The sequence below is a fragment of the Miniopterus schreibersii genome (genome assembly GCF_964146895.1).
Source record: "Miniopterus schreibersii genome assembly, chromosome: 15".
Lineage (NCBI taxonomy): Eukaryota > Metazoa > Chordata > Mammalia > Chiroptera > Miniopteridae > Miniopterus > Miniopterus schreibersii.
Window position 1 is genome coordinate 22618446 of NC_138115.1, and position 17604 is coordinate 22636049.

A 17604-nucleotide genomic window follows, 5' to 3' on the forward strand; every position below is an offset into this window, starting at 1 on the left:
CAATGCCCTCTAGGTATTGTTGCTGGTGGCAAGATTTTGTTCTTTTTTATGACTGAGTCATAGTCCATTGTAGACATGTACTACTTTTTTATCCATTCACCTACTGAGGAACCTTTAGGTTGCTTCCATATCTTGGCTATTGTAAATAATGCTGTAATGAGCATAAAGATGCATATGTCTTTTTGATTTACTGTTTTGGGTTTCTTCAGATAAATACCCAGAAGTGGAATTTCTGGGTCCTTCTTTGTCTCTTGCTATAGCCTTTGTTTTAGTCTATTTTGTCTGGTATAAGTGTTGCTACCCCAGCTTTTTTCCCTTCACTTTTATTTTTATGAAATATCTTTTTCTATCCCTTTACTTTCAGCCTGTGTGTGTCTTTCAATTTGAAGTGAGTCTCTTTTAGACAGCATGTGTAAGGGTCTTGTTTGTTATTCATTCAGCTATTGTATGTCTTTTGATTGAAGCATTTAATCCATTTGCATTTAAAGTAATTGTTGATATATATGTATTTATTGCCATTTCATTCATACTTTTAATATTTTTTTTCCTTCTTAAAGAAGGCCATTTAACATTTCATGTAATACTGGTCTGGTGGTGATGAACTTCTTTAGCTTTTTCTTGTCTGGGAAGCTCTTTATTTCTTCTTCAATTCTAAATTATAGCTTTGCTGGGTAGGGCAATCTTGGTTATAAGTCCTTGCTTTTCATCCCTTTGAATATTTCTTGCCAGTCCCTTCTGTTGAGAAACTTTGCAGGTCAGAAGGGACTGGCAAGAAATATTCAAAATGATGAAAATCAGCTGACAGTCTTATGTGAGCTCCCTTGTAGGTAACTAATTGCTTTTCTCTTGCTGCTTTTAAGATTCTCTCTTTGTCTTTAATCTTTTGCATTTTAATTATGATGTGTCTTGGTGAGGGGCTTGCATGTCTATATCCTTCACCAGATTACAGAAGTTTTTTGTCATTTTTTTCAAATATGTTTTCAGTTCCTTGCTCTCTCTCTTCTCCTTCCAGTACCTCCGTGATGTGAATGTTGGTTCGTTTGAAGTTGTCCCACAGGCTCCTTAAACTGTCCTCATGTTTTTGGATTCTTTTTTCTTTTAGTTTTTCTAATTGGGTGTTTTCTGCTTTCTTATGTTCCAAATTGCTGATTTGATCTTCTGCTTCATCCATTCTATTCTACTGTTAATTCCCTGTAATGTGTTTTTATTTTATTTTATTTTATTTTATTTTATTTTATTTTATTTTATTTTATTTTATTTTATTTTATTTTATTTTATTTTATAATTTTATATCCTCACCCAAGGATATATTTTCATTGATTTGAAAGGGAGAGGAAAGGAGAGGGGGAGGAGAAGAGAGAAGGGGAGGGAGAGAAAGAGAGAGAGAGAAAGAGAGAGAGAGATTGGTTGCCTCCCATACACATCCTGACCAGGGACTGAACCCACAACCTGGGTATGTGCCCCAATGGGGAATTGAACCCACCACCTTCTGGTGCACAGGGTGATGCTTCAACCAACTGAGCCACACTGGCCAGGGCCGGTAATGTCTTCTTCATTTCAATTATTGTATTCTTCATTTCTGACTGGTTCTTTTTTGTGTTTTCTATCTCTTTATTGAAGTTCTCATTAAGTTTATCTACTCTTCCCCTCTAAGTTCATTGAGCATCCTTATAACCAGTGTTTTGAATTCTGCATCTGGTAGATTACTTATCTCCATTTTTTTAGTTCATTTTCTGGAGTTTTGTTCTGTCTTTTCATTTGGGACATGTTTCTTTGTCTCCTCATTTGGACAGCCTCCTTGTGTTTGTTTCTATGTATTAGGTATGTCTCCCCATCTTGGTAGAGTAGCCCTATGTAGTAAGGCCCAGTGGCACATGCTCCCCAGTCACCCAAGCTGGGTGTCTCCAGTGGGCCCCCTGTGTGGGCTGTGTGCACCGTCCTGTTGTAGTTGAGCCTTGATTGTTGTTGGCACATTAATGGGAGGGATTTACCCCCAGGCTGATTGATTGTGAGGACTGTCTGGGACACGGTGGAGGATCTGTTGTGCAGGGGCTGACCCCACAGAGAAGGGCTCTCTTTTAGTGGGGCTCTGGTGCTTGCTGAATCTGCCCCTTAAGCGTGTCACTCATGGAGGTGATTGGATGGTACTTCAGTGTGGTCTGAAGCTGTCCACTGTGTGTGCATACTCTGGAACCCCCTGAGAGGTGTAAGCCAAGGTTAGCTGCAGGCCTGTGCCCTGCCTGAGGTCACCTGACATGAGCTACAAAGTGATATGCAGATGGCTGCTACTTGTGCTGGGCTTGGAGGTGCTTGGGAGAGGTCAAGCTGCAAACAGGCTGGCTGGCACTAGTACCAGGACTGGGGCCAATTAGCAAGGGGTATAGGGCATGCCCAGGCCAGATGCTGCTTGTTTAGGGTTTGTGAACCTTTGAGAGATTTTAGAAAAGTCCATAGCTGAGCCAAGACATGCCGTTTATATGGAAAAACCACTGGAAATGTCTTGAGTGAGCCCACAAGTTGGGTGGGTCAGGGTCTCAGGGAATCACCAGGGAAGGGTGAACAGTGTTGGCCTGGTTGATGGAGACTCAGATATGTTGCTCGCCTAGTGGCTCGGTATGGGGAGGGCCCTGAAAAAGAACAATGGTCTCTGCCAGCACTTCTCTCTGGGAGAATGCTTCCCCTCCAGCCCTTGCCTTGATGCCAGACAACTCAGTTCTTCCTTGTATGTCCCTGGTGTCTTTCAAACTGCTGCCCCAGTGGTGGAGCTCAAAGGGAATGATTCTGAGTAAGTCCTTGGACATGGGCACTTTAAGAGAAATGCCTGGAACTCCAGAAGCCCTCTCTCTCACTCAGCCACAATCTCTGCTGGTTTTCACAGTCAGAAGTTATTGGGATGTTTTTTGTCAGCACTGGAACCATGGGCTGGGGTCCTGATATGGGGATAGGATCCCTCGCTTCTCAGGGAGGACCTCTGTATCTGAGATATCCTTCCCAATTTTTAACTGCCACATATGGGTGTGGGACCAGCCTGTTGGAGTTTCCACCTCTCCTACCAGTTTTAATGTGGCTGCTTCTTTTAACTTTTCTTTTTAATCCTCACCTGAGGATATTTTTTTCTATTGCTTTTTTTTTAGAGATAGTGGAAGAGAAAGGGAGGGAAGAGGGAGGGGGGACAGGAAGAAAGAGAGAGAAAGAGAGAGGTCAATGCGAGAGACATGTCATTTGGTTGCCTCCTGCACATGCCCTGACCAGGGGTTGGTATTGAACCTGCAACCCAGGTATGTGCCCTTGACCAGGAATTGAACTCATGACCCTTTGGTGCTTGAGCCAATGCTCTAACCATTGAGCAACACTGGCCAGGGCATGTGGCTTTTTCTTTATATCCTTAGTTACAGGTCTTCTGTTCAGCTAGACTTCAGGCAATTCTGAATGATGGTTGTTCTGTAGTTTAGTTGTACTTTTGATGTTGTGGAAGGATGGAAGTACCTCATTTTTCTACTCTGCCATCTTGACTGGAAGCCCTATTATTTCTTTTAACTACAAAATTCTTTGAATTCTTTTAAGACTATTTTTCATATATAAAGTCTTCAATTTAGTTATATCATATTATAAAAATGATAACATTTATGGAGCACTAATTATGTGCAAGGCATTTTGTCAGTTACACAGTAAATAAAACAATATAAGGAGTGCTTACTTAGTGTGTTAATATAGTATTTCGTTTACTCCTCTCATCAGTCTTATGAGGGTATATACTGTATTTCTCACATTTTACAAATAAGTCAAATTAGGCTTAGGGAAGGTAAGTAATATGCCCAAGTCATGCAGCTAGTAAGTGATACCTGGAGTTCAAATCTGAGTTTGTCCAATTTTATACCCTTGTTCATAATCACTATACTGAAATTGCAGCAATAAACACAGTAGAGTCTACTTTTAGTCATAACATCAGGTGTTTATTAATTTTGCAGTCACATGCTGACCTAATCACTAGAAGCTTGTGTGTCAGTCTTTTGAATTCTGTATATGATAGGATTATCATGGTCTTAAGAGTTTGCTTAGGAGACATGGTGAAACTTGGAAGCACTTGAAGTTTAGAAATGCTTATGGTCCCATGTTTATTATTCATTCAACAAACAATTATTGAACACTTAGGGTATGTCAGGTCATTGTGCTAGGTGTGATGCAAGTAAGACAGTCTGAATTCTTACTGGTTTAGTATAACTTTGGAAAATTTTACTTTGGAGCTCAAAAGATAAACAGAGAGGAATTGTGGAAAGAATATTAGATTGAAGATTGAGAGACCTAGGTTCTAGTCTGGTACCACAGTGCTATAGATGGCTGGGGGCAGGAGGTTGTATAGGAAATGGTATAGTACTTCCTGTGAAGTGGCTAATACATGTAGAATGAAAACCATGGTTTGTATCATTTTGTTTTACAGTCCTGTGATGTTTTCTTTTAAGACATTCTCTTTGGTTCACCTGTATGTCCATTGAGCAGTGCATATATTTGCACCATACCTCTGCCTGGGTGGCTGACAAATTTGGAAACAAGCTTACTTCCATAGGAGTGGAAGGACATATACCAGGCAGAGATGGAATCAGTACCCTGGAGAGTTCCAAGCGGGTCCTTAACCTGCACAACACACAACAATTTTAGTGGTTCTTAGTCTGTTAATGATTATGATTCTCTGCAAGAACCTTTGATTAGCAGATCCTAAATTACTCCCTTCATTTAGTGTAGATTCCTTGACAGCGATAGCTCCAGTTTGGAATGAGTTCATAGATTTGTAGACCTTTGGGATTATCTCATCTAACTTCTTCATTTTAAAAGTAGAGAAAACAGAGACTCAGAAGGAGAATAGCAAAGGATAAGTGCCTTGTGAAAGGAAATACAGCAAGTCATTAGAAAAGTCTGGACAAGAATCCTGCTTTTGATTGTTTAAGTGTTTTGTCAATAAAAGTAACTCATATTCTGAGGATAAAATAAATAATAAATCCCACACACTATTTTTAGCAAAAAATTATAGCTTTCTAGATTAACAGAAATTTAATATGACCTCATAGGACTGCGTCAAGGGGATCTATAGTGTCAATTTCTTTAGGTTCTCTTGATGGCTTTCAGTAGGGGGTATTGTGCTAAGAGGTGAGTTGCTACATTGTTCTGCACCTCTAGCAGGGGCACAGGGACTGATAATTTCTCCTCTAGAGCTACTGTTAGTCTTCTAGTTTGGGGTAGTGGTGGTCTGTTCTTCAAATTGCTGCTGCTCCAATAAGTTTTCTTAATATAAATGACTCCCCAAATGTCGCTACTGCAAGGCCTTAGAGATCCTATGGTCAACCTCCATCATTTTATGGAGCACTTTTAGTTCCCAGCTGCTCCTCCAACATTAAGTAGACCTTGAGGCTCTGAAACTGAACACTCAGACTGTTACTGCATCACCCCATTTGGAAATGGCTTACCAAAGATCTTCTCTGGATCAGAGGGAATATTCCTTAAAAGGGTCAGTTTCAAAGAATATCCTTTGAAGCACACTGTACAACAACATCTGCTTTGAGGCTTGTGTGTGCCTGAGGCATTAGGATGCCATCTCTTCAGCCAAAAACTCAGATATTCATTCAGTTCCCCAAGAAGGGGGGCCAGATATCTTATTAAACCCACCATATATTTTCCATGTGGGGTGCTGCTTCTGAGTTGTCTCCTCTTTCATTCTGTTTGTTTATGTTATACTTTTAAAAAATTTATTTTATTTACTTATTATTAGAGAAAGAGGAAGGCGGGAGAGAGACAGAGAGAGACAGAGAGAAACATCAACCCACTGTTCTACCCATCCATGTATTTATTGATTGGTTCCTATATGTGCCCCAACTGAGGATTGAACCTGCAACCTTGGTGTACCAGGACAATGCTCCAACCATTGAGCTACCCAGCCAGGGATATTTTGCTTTTTAATGATGATAATTCTTTGCCTTTGACAAGTGTTTTGGTTTTAAAGTATGTTGACACATCCTTATTTAATCCTCACACCAATCATATGAGACGGATATTGCCCTCATTTTAGTATTTAGATTTAGCAAACATTTATTGAATGCTAGCTATATGCTAGTCATTGTGCTAGACTCTCTCATATATATGCTTTTTCAAAGTCTCACAGTATCTCTGTAAGGTATCCACATTTTATGGAAGAGAAACTAGAAGCTTAAAGAGGTTAAGTAACTAACTTCTGTTCCCATGTTTATTTCTGTTTTGTTTTGCTTTAAATACCTGCAACCTGTTTAGAACTGTGCTTAGCACTTAGGAGAAGTAAAAGACATGTTTGCTATTCTTCAGAATTCATGCATTGTCTGAAGGGAGTCAAATGTTAAACGAAATTGTTATACTTTCAAGAAAAAAATTAAGTTGACTGTGGGAAGAGGGCAAGACAAACCAAAATCTGAATGGACCAGAGAAACGAATACAAACTTATGGAGAGGACATAGAATCTAAATTGAGGGATCTGGAGCTATTATATGTCCCTGATCTGTAGATAACATGATAAAGAGTTATGTTAGGAATACTAAAGTACATAGGGAGATTGGTGGGGAGAATAGAGGCAAGAAAACAAGTTAGGATGTTGATTTAATCAAGTTTACCATAGGAGCTAGGCCTACTTGTGTCTTCCACCTTCTTAGGGAAAAGAGATGTTTTTAATGCCCAAAAAATCATAACATTCTTGAAATTTTTAGCTTGATCCCTGCAGTTTAGCCTTCAAAGTTTCAAAACAGTGGTAGGTTAGGGGGTTTGGACTCATATCTCACTCCTCTTCCTTTTACCCCAGACTGCTACTTTGAACTTGCTGATGGTTCCCATGCCTATCCTGAAAGATGATCGTTCTGTTTTTCAACACACTTCCACACACATTGTTTCATTTTGCCTTTGCAACAACTCTGCTACAAAAGGCTTGGCAGGTATTATTCCCATTTGACAAATGAAGAGACTGAGACAAAGGTAATTAGACAACTTGTGCAAGATCACACACTGAATAATTACTTTAGAGCTGGGAATAGGATTTTGATTGAGTGATTCTTTTTTCTCATTACCTGGTAGAGGTAAATTTAGTTCTCACACTCTACTCTCTCCATCATTCCAATTTAATTATTCTACAATTTGTACTTATATCAGTGATAAGTGTTTACATTATTATAATTATGTAAATATTATTTTCTGTAGAGCTAGATGATATATTGTACTATGATTACAATACTAAGGTTACACAGCTTTCCCCTCTTGAGTTAATAGTATTCTGATGTTTTTCCTTGAATAATTTTTACAAATATAAATAAAAATTTTTTATAATGTTTCTTCAGAATCCATCATATACCTGTGACTTGGTCCATGTTCCTTAGACAACAGAGACTGAGTAGTCATTAATTGCTAATCTTTTATTGGGAGGTGTAATCCCAGGACAGTAAGAATGAGGGTAGAGGGAAGTGAGGCAGGAAAGATGGGAAGCAAATGCAAGGTGATGCATTACTGTACTGGCTACTGCTTCACAACAAGTCTTGAAGAGATAAGAGGTGTTCATTTGGTAGGTTTGCCTACTCACCCACTCAGACATTTTCATTTAGGCTGTACTGAATAGTTTCATCGGAAAGAGGGGAAGGGATTTTGTCTGTTGACTTCCAGGGTTTTATCTGCCTCCTTGTGGTTAAAATTTGCCCCATGAAGATTAATGCTCCCCTTCTCACCCTTTCTGGTTCCATCATCAGATGTGTCTGGCAATTTGGAGGGAAATAGGATACTACCTTCTGTAGTGTGACACTTCATCTGAATCTGGAAGTTGTGGGAGGAGCCAGAGACCCTGTGTAGCAGAAGGTGGAACTATTTGAACCCACACAGAATCTCTGTGGTGGCAGCTGAAGATAGAGCAAGTAAAGCTGAGAGAATCTGACAAGGAGCAAAAGATGTGTGTAATACAATCAGTTACTAACAATATCTGAAAAAAAAATCTACCAATTCTTTCTTCTCCCATTCCCTGTCTAGAGATCTCCCTCCCAGAAACCTCTTTCCTGTTTCCATCTGTACTGTGTGCTATCTAGGCCTATTGAATCCTTGGACTTCTTCTTCTTCTTTTTTTTTGCTTCTGCTCTCCTGAGTAGTAGCTACTGTTTCATGGATTCCACTTTTTCCTTTTTGCTTTACTTCACTCTTTCATTTTACAGGTGCACATCTTCCAGGAGTTTTTCAAGAAAGGGTGCCTAATAGATGAATCTCCTGAGAAACTGCATGTTCAAAAGTATTCTTCTTCTTCTCGCACATTTGATTTAGTAGAATATAGAATTCTAGGTTGAAAGTGATTTTTCTCCAAAATTTAGAAAATTCTTGCTTCTGTCTTCTAGCGTCTTGTATTACTGTGGAGGAGTTTAATATTGATAGGTCAGGAAGGCAGAATTAAAAATTTAAAAGCTTGATCTTTTGGATATGAAGATTTTTATATCTAAAAATTTAAGAGTACACATTTTTCTCAAGTATACATGGAACATTTATAAAGATTGATATGAACAAGTCATAGAGAGCACATAAAAAATTTCAAAAATAGAGATTGTAAAGAATGATCTTTGACTACAACACAATGAAACTGGAAGTTAATGTGGTCCTGGCTGGTGCAGCTCAATTGGTTGAGCGTTGTCCTGTGCACCTAAAGGTTGCCGGTTCAATTCCCAGTCAGGTCCCATGCCTAGGTTGTGAATTCGATCCCAGTCAGGGCGCAAGCTGGAGGAAACTGATCGATGTTTCTCTCTCATCGATGTTTCTCTCTCTCTCCCTCTCTCTTCCTCTCTCTCTAAAATCAATTAAAAAATTTGTTTTAAAAAGAGCTAAAGTTTTTTTTAAAAAGAAGTTAATATAAAACAATAAATTTTAAAAATTTCCCATGTATTTTGAAATGTTAAAAACACACTACTAAATAATTAATGCAAATTTAAAATACCTAGAACAGAATGATATGAAAACATTACATAGCAATATTTGAGGGATAAAGCAAAGGTGGAGTTTTGCAGAAAACTTATATTTTACATGCATTTGATAAGAAAACTTTTAAAAGAATGTCTATTTTATGAAGCTAGAAAATGAAGAGAGTAAAAGGGGGAAAAAAAATACAGAAAAAAGAATGGATTTTCATGAACATAGTGAAGACCTACCAGGGTTTTGTGATTTATTCCACTCTGTGGATCAACTTTGGGAGAAATGACATCTTTGCAATTATGAATCTTCTGGTTCATAAACATGATGTATCCCACCATCTATTAGAAATCTGTAATTTCTTTCAATTTAATGTTGTGGTTTTTCAGTGTGGAAATCTTTCATATATTTTATTGCTTTTATTTCTGGGTGTTTGGTGGTTCTTTTGATGCTATTATAAATGGTATTACTCTTTAAATTTTGTTATCTTTTTATTGGTTGCTGGCATATAGAAATAATTACATTTTTGCATAAAATGAAAAAATTGATGTATTACCATTTTGTAGTCCCTAGTGAATTAATGTATCTAGACATTGGACATCAACAGCTGTTAACATCACAAAAAGAGATAAGCATTCATGAGTTCCTGATTAAAGAACATAAAGGTCTAGATTCTTTTTTTAATTTTTATTAAATATATCTTTATTGATTTCAGAGAGAGCAAAGGAGAGGGAGAGGGAGAGATAGAAAAATCAATGATGAGAGTCATTGATCGGCTGCCTCCTGCACGCCCCTGACTGGGGATCAAGCCTGCAACCTGGGCATGTGCCCTGACCTGGAATCGAACCCCGATCACCTGGATCCTAGGTTGACGCTCAACCGCTGAGCCACACCCGGCCGGGCAAGGTCTAGATTCTTTAACAGATCAACCATAAGGACAAGAAACAGATGAAGGGAGAAACCTGTGAATTTAAAGGGATTAGAAAAGACAGTGTGTGTTTTTAATGGATAGGTCTAAACTATAGTGTCTAAGAATGTGCATTTGGGTGCAAATATAAGGAAGAGATTACTATAAATGTCAGGAAGGAAGGGAGGAAGTTAAAGTTGGGATAGGGTACTGGGTGAGCTGCTGGGGTGGTAGGCAAAATTCTGTTTCTTAACCTAGATGGTGGATAAATGGGTGTTTGCCTTATACCAACTCATTAAGCAATATATTTTTTGGTGTGCTTTCTGTATCTTTGTTTCTGTATTCTGGTATCTTTATTTATAACATAAAGGTTAAAGCAAAGAATGTCTTCTGTGTTCCAAACTAATGAACAAGAGCATTAGTGGGCAGAGAGGAGAAAGAAGGGAACTGTATATATTTTAAAAGTTGTTTGTTTTTTATAAACTACTCTATGCTAGGCTCTGTGCTAGGGCATTTCACAGATGTTATTTTAATATTCAAAATTACTATTTCTGTTTTACCAAGTCTCATAGAGGTTAAATAACTTGCTCATGGTAAGCAGAATAGATATTCAAGCCCAAACCTGATCTGGTTCCAAAGTACAGACTCCTCTACTTTCCTCATTGGCTGATGTGGTAGTACACTAATTTCTCTCTAAATTCAGTGTCTATATTACATATTCTTCAGTTAGTCACTCTTCTGAATAGTTATATGCTTTGTGTATATTAAAAATTCTATGGAAATGTGTATATTAACTTTTCTTCCTCCAACTAATCTTTAAAAAGACCAGTTGTATTGCTCATTCTAACAGAAAAAGAGTGATAGTTCTAAGAAAACAACATCAGATATGAAAATAAGGTGATATCTTTAAATCTCCTATTTTTAGGGGAAATGTTTTTGTAGTGAAACATGAGTAAAGATATTTGAAATGAGTTTCAAATATAGTCTAGCAGCTGAGCAGTACCAGAACAATCTTAAACATATAGAAATACAAGATACAGGAAGGGTTTTATTTTCAGGATTTTATGTGGTGGTGAGTTTAGCCCTGAACACTGTATAAACTTGGATTAAACATACCTATAGGTTTCTTTGGTTGCAGTGTGACTTTTATTTTATTTTTTAAAATTTATTGGCAACTGGTTGATAATATTATATAATTTTCTTTTCAGGTGTACAAGATTATAATTTACATATGTGTACTTTATTGTGTGCACACCACTCAGAGTCTAGTTTCCTTTTGTTACCTGCAGTTTGATTTTAGAAAGTTGGTTTTATATTTATAGTTTCACATTTTGACTTAGATTTATTTTTCTTAGCATTTTATCCATCAATAACTTTATTTGTACTCTTAATTTACAGGGAACTGACCTCTTCTACTCTTTCTGTCGCTAAGTTTTCCACTCCCCTTTATTGTTATTATGAGACAATCAGGGAAGATTTTATGAAAAAATATAATGAAAATACTTAAACTAAGCATATAACTTGAGTTGGCTATATAATATTATTTTATGTATATATTTTTATTTTTCAATTACAGTTTACTTTTAATATTATTTTGTATTGGTTTCAGGTTGGTTCTATAATTTTAAAAGTGTTAAAACTAAAAAATAATAATATAACTGTACTTGAAATATATTCTTTATTTTGAGCATTTTAGAGCATAGTTTCTCAAAGTGAAGTACTCTGACTTATGTCAAAATCACCTAGATGTTTACTTTAAAAGCATACCCCAATAGTTGCAGCCATCTTAAGAAAAAAGAACAGGGTGGGAGGGATCATGTTGCTGGACATCAAACTGTACTGCAAAGCCATTGTAATCAAAATGGCCTGGTGTTGGTACAGCAACAGACATATAGATCAATGGAAAAGAGCAGAGTCCCCAGAAATAGACCCACACCATTATGGTCAGTTAATATTTGACAAAGGAGGCAAGAGCATACATTGGAGTAAAGGTAGTCTCTTCAATAAGTGGTGCTGGGAAAATTGGACAGCTACGTGCAAAAAAATGAAACTAGACCACCAACTTTCACCATACACAAAAATAAACTCCAAGTAGATAAAAGACTTAAACATACGTCATGAAACCATAAAACTATAAGAATTCAAAGAGTGATAGTTTAGAAGAAAGATAATTTAATTGCTAAGTAGTATGAAGAAAGTAAATAGCATCACCTATTAGTGTATTTTCACTGATGAGAGAATTTATCACATCTGGATTTTAGACTCAAGAGTATTTTTAGACAGCAAACAAAAACATTTAGTCAAAGTTAATCTGCACTATTAGCCTAGAAGTGCTTGACATATAAATGCTTGATAAGTACTCATTGAATAGACAAATGAAAAAGCTACCTTTTATTTGTTCACACACAATTGTCTTTTCTAATGCAATTCTATAAGTATCCCATAATAAAAAGTCATGAAAAGAACTACTTGAAGGGAAAATGGAATATGTAATATTACCTCTTCTTGGTTTCTGAAGGAACGAGCTATTGTTTCAGATATTTTGCATTTCTACAATAAAAAGGTAGCTGAAAATGATTTGCTTTTTAATGATTCCTTATTTTAATATATATTATTAGGTTGTTCACTTTAGCTATTAGAGCTTTTAGCTCCTTACCCTAATTTACTTTTTTTTTGTTACTAATGCAAATTACAAATATTCTGAAAGAATACTTGTGAAGTGATCAGATAGTGATTAGTCCTTTGAAATAGACTCAAAAAGTTTGTTCTATACATTTCTGGGTTAGGAAAGGTTCTGTAATTGATGCTCAGAGCACCTTTCTAGTGCTCGGAAGTTAGAAAATGAGAATCTCAGAAGCCATCTAACCCATCCTTCTGCCACCACATATGTCCCAGCTTTTTCCTATGTTCAAACTACTTGTCTGACTATATAAATTGATTGATTTGTAATCACTTTTCCTGCCAATCTATATGCCACCCTTTCTTCAAGGCCCAACTCAAGTATTATTTCCTCTAGTGAGCTTTCCTATAGCTCATCACTAGGTGCCAGACACAATGCCAAGTGTTTTACCTGTATTAATTAGTCCTCACAACAATCATGTTAGGTATTATTTCCTGCCAAGGCTAAGAAAGGTTAAGTAACTTGTTTCATAGTAATAGAGCTGTATTTTGAACCTATATTTGTGTCATTACAAAGCCCTTGAACCTCCCATTATGATGCTCTGGAAACAAACTGGGGTCACCCTTACAGCCCAAGAATGCTGAGATTACGATGTCAACTGTCTCTTTAGTTACAGATGGTTTGGAGACCTCTTTGTGTGCTTACTGTTTGCCATTAACTTTAGCATTTGTTCTAAGGCGTAGAACTGAAGGACCACTGGGAGAAACTAAGGAATACAGAATTAGGCTCAGTATGTGTGTAAGGGGTCCCCAACAAGCCCCCCCCAGCCAGGTTTGATGATCCGCTAGGAGAATTCCCAGGACTCAGCATATAATCTCACTCATAGCTAAGATTTATTACAATGAAAGGTTACAAAGCAAAATCAGTTAAGGGAAAAGGCACATGGATGAAACCCAGAGGAAACTATATGCAGGCTTCCAAGAATCCTCTGGTAGAGTCACACAGGATGTACTCAATTATTCTAGCAGCAAGTTATGATAACAAGTGTGAAATGTCTGGAAGCTTATTAGAGATCCATTCCCCAAAGTTTTTATTGGGTGCTGGTTACATAGGCCCACTCTGCTTGCAGCACATACTATAATTTCAAACTCCTAGAAGGAAGGCAGGTGTTTAGCATAAACCACATTTCGGTACAGTTTAGACACAGTGAATTATTCTTATGAGTTCGGGGAATGGTACCCTCCTAAAATCCAAGTTCCTAAATATCAGCCAAAGGCCAACTTTGCAATCAAGCCCTTCTAAGGATAGCAGTCTCAGGCCTCCTGTGTTAACTTTTTTCTACAAAGTATGGTATTAGGAAGACCTTCTAAAGTGCCGTCAAAAGGTAAAATAGGCTAACTTAGGAGGTAAATATTACCTTGTTACTAGCCAGTAGCCAGAGAAAGACAAATACCATTTGACCTCACTTATATGTGAAATTTAATGAACAAAATATACTGATGAACAAAATAGAAACAGAGGCATGGATACATGGAACATACTGACAGCTGTCAGAGTGCGTGGGTGGGGATTAGATGAAATAAGGTGAAGGGGTTAGGCAAAGAACATATATGCATAACCCATAGACATAGACAACAGTGTGGTGATGGCCAGAGGGAAGTGGTGGCAGGGGCTGGGTGGAGGTGGGCAAAGGGATGGGAGGAAATGAGGACATCTGTAATAGTGTCAACAATAAAAATAAAGTTTAAAAAAGGTATATTACAGCCCTGGCTAGTGTTGCTCAGTGCTTAGAGCATCAGCCTGCACACCAAAGGGTCAAGGGTTTGATTTCCTGTCAAGGGCATGTACCTGGGTTGCAGGTTCCATCCCTGGCCCTCATTAGGCTTGTGTGGGAGGCAACCAATACAGGTGTCTCTCTCACATTGATGTTTCTCTCCCTCCTTCCCTCCCACTCTCTTTAAAAAAATCAGTGGGAAAAATATCCTTGGGTGAAGATTAACCAAAAAAAAAAAGTATTTACAAATAAATTGTATAAAAGCCTGTATAAGGAGTTTTAGACGAGATATATCCATTGCTACTATCCAACTCTGGGACTTTTATAGTACCCTGATATATGTTATTTTGTAGTTTCTTTTTTCCATGTGTTAGTCCTTTATTAGGACAGGAGAATGGCACTGGATTAGAAGTAAAAGACCTGAATTTTGACTTAGTGCTGTTATACTTGACTTGTCTCCTTAATTTTTTATATTTGTTTATAAAGGACTTGAATTTTTTTTATCTCAAAGGTGCTGCCTATCTCTTACTACCCCAGTTCTACCAAACTAGGGTAAGAAGCTAAACTCAAACGTTAGTCTGCAAGATTTGTTAATAACAGTGCCGAGAGTGGTGAGACTTAGTCACCGGCATTCTAGGTGAAAAATAAAGCAGATTAGTCCAAATGACATAATTAAGAACAGTAGGAATGGTTAGACATTATAGGAAAGTAGAATTTTTTTTTTACTTCAATATCAACAACATTTAGCAGTCAAAGTAATCCGACAGACTCTCTCAAGGGGAGAGTTAAGAACAATAGAAATGTTTTATTTTCCTTCCACAGATCTCTCTCTCTCTTTTTTCTTTTTGGCTCAAATCAATAAGCATATCCAAAAGAATTATGGAATATGGCGGGGAGGCCTCAATTTCCTGAATCTTTGAATGCCTGCATTTTAGAGATAGTACTTCATGTCTTCATAATTCACTGCTTGGCATCAGAGGTTCTTAGGTTTGGAAAAGACTTTTAAGTGCTATCTAGTATAGAAATTATTAGGTTTTCCAGGGCCCAGGTCGTGGCTGGGGTTGGGGCCTGGGCCGAGGCCACGGAACTCGTGGAGGCAAGGCTGAGGACAAGGAGTGGATCCCTGACACCAGGCTGGGCTGCCTGGTCAAAGACATGAAGATCAAGTCCCTGGAGGAGATCTATCTGTTCTTGCCCTACAAGGAATCTGAGATCATTGACTTTTTCTTGGGGGCATCCCTGAAAGATGAGGTTTTGAAGATTATGCCCCTGCAAAAGCAGACGCGCTGGTCAGAGGACCCGGTTCAAGGCATTTGTCGCCATCTGGGACTACAATGGACATGCTGGTCTGGGTGTTAAGTGCTCAAAGGAAGTAGCTGCTGCCGTCCATGGGGCCATCATTCTGGCCAAGTTCTCTATTGTCCCTGTGTGGTGAGGCTACTGGAGGAATAAGATCGGCAAGCCCCACCGTCCCTTGCAAGGTGACTGGCCACTGTGGCTCGGTATTGGTGGTCTCATCCCCGCCCCCAGGGGAACTGGCATCGTCTCAGCCCCTGTTCCCAAGAAGCTGTTGATGATGGCCAGTATGGATGACTGCTGTACCTCGGCCAGGGGCTGCACTGCTACCCTGGGCAACTTTGCCAAGGCCACATTTGATGCCATCTCTAAGACCTACAGCTATCTCACCCCAGATCTCTGGAAAGAGACTTGTTTTCACCAAGTCTCCCTATCAGGAATTCACTGATAAAGACCCACCTTGTAAAGACCCACACCAGAATTTCTGTGCAAAGGACCCAGGCTCTAGCTGTGGCCACCACATAATTCCATACCAGAAAAATAAAGTGAATTAAACCTGTTTTTTTTAAAAAAATAAAAATAAAAAAATACAGGTGATTCTTATATAACCAGTCAGAGCTGTGTTTGAGAACCACAGGTCTAGACCAATCCTTCTCCTTCTCATTGAATTTCCACCACTTCAGAAGTGGAAAATTTGTTTCTAGCCCTCCTGTTTCTTACTCTATTCGTGTCTAGGACTTAGTCACTTCATCCTCATTTTTTCAACATTTTCAACATTTTCCTTACCCAGCATTTCCCTTCCCAAACCTGCTTTCAAAAGAAAACCAAAACAAAATTAACACCAGCAACAGCAAAAATACCCAACCACTTATTGTTCATCTATTACATCCGTGGTGCTATTCTAAGTGTTTATCCATGTTTACTTTATAATAACCCTGTGCGGAAGGTATTGTTATTCTTATTTCTATAGAGATTACATAACTTGCTCAAGGCCACATAACTAGTAGGTGACAGAACTGATTCTTGAAACTAAGGTAAACTCTGTTGGTTGTTTTTTTTAGTATTTGCTGCTGCTTCCAATCTCATCTTTTGTTGTGATTCCTCTGAGTATATCTCCTCTTCATCAGTGATAAGATCTACAAATTAGGTCCTCAGCTCCAGGCAGGCCTGAAGGGTATCCACTATCTTGTCTTCCAGCCAAATTCTTATTCTAGTCATGTCCTAGTTTCTCCAAAATTGTTCTCACTATGCTTCTACCTATTGAACTCTTTTCAAGCTCCTCTGAGTTCAGAAAACTTATTAGCTGTACCACTTACTTGGAATCCCTTGACCACTCATTATTTTATTTCTCATGTATTATTTCTTTTTGTTTGTTTAAGAAAAAGTTCTACTAATGAGTTAATATTTCAGCAAAATTATTGCAATGGGTTTAAAGGGCACACAGACATATTATTATAGGCTATAAAGTAACAAAGGAGTTTTATACAATTAAAATATTACACAGACCTATGGGATTTATTGTGTAACAGATCCATAAGAGAAATTAAATCTGAATGATTAAATTCAATATTAGCACCTAGAATAACTCTGAAAGTAAAACTTTTAACTGTTTCATTCTCTCCTAGTATGTTTCTTAACTCTCTCCCAAATATGGTACTCTCAAACTGCAAAGATGAATAAAGGGCGTAAGAAGCTCCAATACTAAGAACATGCAGCCCAAGAAGAACCAGAAGTATTGACTCAGTCTTGAGAATTTTAGTTGGAAATCACTTAACTCACTTTACTTGAGCCCATTATAGGACTTACGTGCATTGGGTACTGTATATGAAGAAAGTCTATGAATCATAAGGTTTGCCAGTAGGGATGGTTAAAAATGAGCAATAATTGAAAGGAGCAGTATTATTCCTATCAAAATTTTTTCATAAGTTACATTTATAACAAAACTAAAATTATTTATTATGCTTGCTTATTATACATTCAGGAACACAAGAGGGATGTTTATGTGTTTGATGGTTTAGCTTCCACTTTGTTGTGCTTACTTATTTTTGTAAGGAGTAAGCAGCACATACT

At 37.8% G+C, this 17604-nt stretch overlaps 1 protein-coding gene and 1 pseudogene across 2 annotated transcripts in view; both read left to right on the plus strand.

Annotated features, from left to right (window-relative positions):
• Nucleotides 1-17604, plus strand: part of SYN2 (synapsin II) — a 124811-nt gene that overhangs the window by 33594 nt on the left and 73613 nt on the right. The gene's annotated exons all lie outside the window — the stretch shown is intronic.
• Nucleotides 15125-16059, plus strand: LOC308568082 (small ribosomal subunit protein uS5 pseudogene; annotated as a pseudogene). The gene is made up of 2 exons: nucleotides 15125-15178; nucleotides 15280-16059. The product of its transcript is annotated as a small ribosomal subunit protein uS5 pseudogene (transcript).